Source organism: Perna viridis, chromosome 2, assembly GCF_037379345.1.
Source record: "Perna viridis isolate PV_CMFRI_1.1 ecotype Kerala chromosome 2, ASM3737934v1, whole genome shotgun sequence".
In the NCBI taxonomy this organism is placed as follows: domain Eukaryota; kingdom Metazoa; phylum Mollusca; class Bivalvia; order Mytilida; family Mytilidae; genus Perna; species Perna viridis.
The window spans coordinates 38,914,615-38,920,676 of record NC_142446.1 but is presented as its reverse complement, the minus strand read 5'-3'; positions in this window follow the sequence as shown (position 1 = coordinate 38,920,676).

Below are 6,062 nucleotides of genomic sequence, written 5' to 3'. Positions count from 1 at the left end.
ATCTTAAACATATTAGAATTTTCACTTTATATGAATTTTTTTGTTATTGCATGCAATATAACAATAAAGTATTAAGTCAACGTTCATATAAAAACATTAACAACACAATAGACACTAAACGTTTTAGCAAGGCTGTACCTTATACATGTACACATCCGCCATTATCACAAATAAGTTAGTACAAATAAATGTGGTTCGATTCCTTCATCATGTTTATTTCATTAGCAACATTTTAACAGTGAAAACTATTTAAAAACTTTTTTAACACTAGGTATCCATGATTGGATAACTAATTCTGAATAAAGATTTTTGTCAGTCGTCAGTCTTGATATTTAGTGAGGAAAGCAAACGGATATCGATGTTTAAGCCTGGTCATATTATTAAGCTGAATTAAATGAATTTAATGTATAATAGTCGAAGATCATTAAAATAGGAATCTTAAACTATTCATTGAAAAATTGTTTTGATAACAGGAGTTGCATATTCTTCATACAGTGCAAATTAAAAATAGGACATGTCCTAATCAGGTCTGTTAGTTTATGACAAAAACTCTTTTTATTATACTGAGTAAAACGTTGTTGTTCGTTATAAATGCAGTTTTACATACATTTAACAAACTCCGTCTAAGATTTAGACTTGAAATTTGATCAACTACATATTTAAAAATATTTATTCTTGTAGTTGAAACAACATATTGGATATCCAATAAAGCAACTTCTCCAAGTATTCTATTCATTCTTCAATCACGTTGTTCATTGCAGTGACTTTGCTACAACCATGGCTCTCTTTTGTTATTTTGTTATCAATCTATAAATCTGTTTAACAATACAAAATATTGACAAAGCTTTAGGGGCATATTAATTGACCAGTTTCTATTGAAAGAATTGACGAATACTCACTTGTGAAACTTTTCATAACAAGCTCCTTGTTATTTAAAACTGAACGAGCTTCTTAGGTTATAATATTATTATTGGTTAGGAGAGTTCAAATTTAATGAATTAAAATTATTTTATATGTTGTTGGCAAGATTTAATTTATTTAATTAAGATTTATAATAGTATAATAAAATCATAATTGTATCCTTAATTAATCTGCAAAGAAGTCCTATATATGATCACAAAAAATGAGACCTAATTTAAGGTTGTGCTAAAGTCAAAATCAAGGACATATTTTGTGAAGATAATTTTAGTTAAGATGTTAAGAATGCAATTATTATGGTTGTGAAAACTTTGATAAATGGCTCTTTATACGGTATTTTTCATATATGCATGGTTCCTTCCTTGACAAAACATGTTACTACAGTCATATTTTGCTTACAACAGAAGTGCACACATCATATTTTAAAATAAATGTACATATTTACCAGATATTTTTCGGGAATGCAAATATGCGGTAGCCTAAATATCTAGTGCATTGGAAACCAGCAATAATTTGTGACATATTGCCAGATTTGAATGAAAATTTTAACATTTTATGTTCATTTGCGTTTGTATTTAGCTGGATCGTGGCATATATTTTCCAAATTCATCTTAATTTAAAGAAATAACAATTTTTATAAAAAAGTTAATGCTAGCTTGCACTGCATATAATAATACATATAGGAACGTGACTCAATGAATTTTTGACAGCTGTTGATTTATTCTAAAATATTTTGTTTTTATTGTTATATAGGAGTTATAACACATTTTTTCCTCAGTTTGACTTGTGTTTGTGCGTTAAATACATATTAAGATGCATTCAGCAATGATTCAGTGCTAAATTTAGTGTGTATTCAAACACTATGAATGAAAACGTTCCATTAAGGAATGTCCTAGATATTGACCAAAACAAACTTAAATGTTGATTCCATTGAAAGAATCCTACTAACGTGCACTTTTAATGAAAAGTGTATGATTACTATTATAGTAAAGGTACAAGTGTTATGTGAAATGCAAACAGTTTGATGTTTATATAGATAACAATTTTTGAAATACTGCTTCCATTTAGCTAAGTGAATAAGTACTTTATAAAAAGTGAAAAAAATTATTGGAATTATATAGTTAGGGGTTAACTGCACTGTTTCTTATATTTTGGAATTAAAAGGCCATGATTACTAGTATTACAAATTTCATTTGTTTTATAGATTTGGAATAAGTGTATTGAGTTCGATTGAAATTTTGGACTATAAGTGTAATGAAAATGAAATTTAGATGTGGATTAGGTTTTTTTTTCATTGAAACGTCTTTAAATTAATTGCTATTAATACGCAGTTTGAAATTTACATTAAGGTTTCCATTGAAATTATTGATTTGGATTTAAATGTTGTTTTCATTAAAACTACTGTGGATTAAGTGCGATGGTTTTTATTGTTTGGGAAGTAGTGCAATAGCTTTCATTGAAATGAAACATTTGGATTAAGTGTTTTACGTATTTTTATTGAAATTACAATTTGTTCATTGATATAACTGGGGTATGATTGTAGTTCATGATTAAGTGTTATGATTCCCAGCTTTGGATTGAGTGTTATACATGTATGTGAACGATTTTCATTGAAATTATACTTTTGGATTAAGTACATCAGATTTAATCAGACTAAATACAGTATAATGACAAACGTGAGCAGGATATATGAAGAATTGAAACTAATTCAGTAGATACTTTGACCTGGAAATGTTAGTGAAGCAAATTAATTTGTTGGTTTTCCCTAAATTGTCATTTCATATTTGGAAAAAAATCCACAACCATTATTTTTCCACATTAATATTTTTCATGCGTCTGACATATTTAACAGACTGTCAGCATGTTCTTTTCAATTACGAAATGCAATACTTAAACAACAATAATCTAAAAATTAAAAAATGAACAGAATGCCACAAATTGTTATTGATATCTATAAGTTAAGAAAATTACATACGATGTGAAAAATAGAGGGTATTGGTTGCTTTAAACCTGTCCAGGTAAATTTTCATAGCTAAATGACTATCTATTAATCAACTCTTAAAATAAAAACAACTGGTCAGTTGAAGTATCCAAATAGCTTTGTCATTCCTGTATCATCCTGGTAAACCCGTCTCTTCCAAAGCGGTGCTTATCGCAAATACGGTAAACAAGATCAACAAGTTGACGACAATGGACACATGGAGTACAGAAATGAATCCTAAGGAAAAGTGGTGACTGTTTTTTTAAGTAAGTCTTACACCATTCCCCCTTTAAAGTTTTTCTCATTAGTAAATGATTCAAATGCTGAAGTAATCCTTGTAGAATGAAAAAAAAAATCTAGTTGGAAGTAACAAATTTCCTTTTTTTCTGAATTTTACGCAAATAATACGTCTAAACACAAAAAAAGAATTTCATTTGTATCTTCTTTATAACAACAACTCATAGAAACGTTATCAATTCAATTAATCATCAATTAACAATTTTACCAAGGCACCTAAGCCGAACATTTGTTACTTATAATACGGTTTATGTGATCGTCTTAAACGGCTGAGAGCACAAAAATGTTGTAGAAAGTGCCGATGGCATGTAAACTTGATTTATGGGTAAAAACACAGCAGTCGCACAGAAGGTCTTAGATATATCAGCATTTTTATAGAAATTTCCACGTGCATTATTGACACATGTAAGTGAATTTGACATCTTTTAATTCGCAATAATAATAATAATAATTTAAAAAAAAATAAAACACAAATCCTTCCACAAACATTACACATTTAGGATTCTAAAATAATTTTGATCTTGTTTTATAAAAAGCAACTCCACTTCATCGAAAAAAGTCGAATTCCTCTAAAAGCAGTCATTATTCCATGAAAATATTGGGTTAGAATACGTTTATCTCGAATTATGTTAAAAATAAAATGACCAAGATAAGTGTTATGTCTGGAGAAAAAATGAATTACACACGCGCCTTATCAACTTAAAGCATATATCTAACTATTGAAAGTAGAACATATGCCTTTTAACTGAGAGATGATGTAGTCCAATAATTCATACTTTTCCTTTTAATCAAATACAACAATTTTGTTTACTAACCTCAGATCTATTTCAAACTTATTTCTTAACAGTGTTTGCGATAAGCACCGTTTAAGGAGAAACGCGATTACCCGGGTGTTTATATTTTACAACTGATTGATAACAAAAGAGTGTCATGGTAGTAGAAATGTGTTTGTAATTTATAGATACAGCACGTAACTAACCAGCAGTCCCACATTTACTGATATCAGGTGTGGCACTAATTTATAATTTATAATTTCATATATCTATATTTTTTTTTTTATAATTTTATGATATTTTTAATTTTACTCAATTTATAATGAGTCCGGTAATTTTGTTAATATGGTCATTCCATATATTCCATGAAGGTCAATTGAACAGTTCAGCTTCTTTCAAATTTAGCCAATATTTAGTAAATCAGCATATTTTAAACAATAAAGTTAAAAAATGCTGAAATCAAGCTTTCGAAACAGAAAAAAATATCAATTAAACGAAGTTCATTTTTCCACAACTGTATGAAGTTTTCCTTAACTGTGTATTTTGTTACTTTTTTGTCCAAATTTGAAACCGTTGAGCTCACTCTTACATGAAATAATAAATAAATATTATAATTATAATAATACATTATATCAGTTTTTTTACAAATGCCTTTTATCCGATTGATATGCTGTATATAGATACTTTTTTAAACTGCACACAGAGACTCAGCTGTCTACAACTGACTCTTACACGTTTTTTTTTTTACATAAGTATGCCTTTAAACGTAAATTTTGTGTCGGTAACTTTTTTTGTAATCTCACTTATTAACTTACCAATTATGGTTATCATTCGATATTTCTAAATGTAACAATCATTTTCCTAAATATTCGACTTTTGAGTAATGGCGTAATGTAGTTCATTCATATTTTTTACCCAATATATGAAATAACTTTCAAAGGGGAACATACTGTGGATGAAATGTTTATCCAGTGATACAACTGATTTTGTTGCCTGATTTTGCCTGAATTGAGTCTAATGTATATCAGGTCCAAAGTGTAATAAGTGACCTAAATCGTGAATCTAGAGTATCTAGTATTATTCTTTCGAACTTTATTAAAGCCTGATTTTAAAAAAAAGTTTCCTTTTTTCATTTATTTGCATGGTAAGTACCATGACCTATTTTCTGCGCCGTTTTGTCGACACAAATATATTCTGTTGCGGATACATGGGAACTCGTATTCATGAAATAATCACATTATGATAATAGCTAGTTACTCTATTGGCAAGAACGGTTAGGCGTTTTAAAAAGCTTCATGCCGTTTTATAAAATAGGATTTGCATCAGCGTTTTAATAAAGAAATTCATAGCAGTATTTATACTTGTAACGATTTTTTTTTTCAAGTAGATATTTTTATCGCTAAAAACTGACATCGCATCCTTACGTTTTATATTTGAACCTTAAAACGGCATTAGAAATAAGAAAGATCTCCGTATTTTACAGAATAAATATTGTAAGTACAAGTAAAGTATAATGTAGGAAGCGTCAATCTATATCATATAATGAACACACACACACACACACACTAAAAATAGAAAAAAAACTTCTGTCGGAAAGACAGGTTTCAAAACAACTTGTATGTTAAATATATTGACATGTTAACTGGTAACGAGATGACTTTAATTGAAATAAATAAAACTTATATCAGAAAACATTGTAAACGTAAACCTGTACAAGTAAAAGTGATGTCAGAATACTAGTGGTCTCGACCTGTCAGTTGCATTTTCACTGTTTAAAGAAAGCGTAACTGTTGTATATTTTCATGTTTACCCGGTATCATTATACGTTTAGTTCGACTTGAAACTACATGCAACTTAATATTTGGAATACTATTGAAGCAAAAATGAATTTTCGTAACCTCGACATTCTGCGCCATATATATAGCCATTAGAGCCTTGTCTGCCATCAGTATGTAGTCCCCACTAAGAATGTTTTATAAGACACAGAAATTCACCAGAACCTCTTGTATGAGAATAGTAAAATTGCCATAAAATGAATCGAAAAGGATATTATTAATTTTACATTTTTTCACCTCCTCCATGCATGCTCTCAT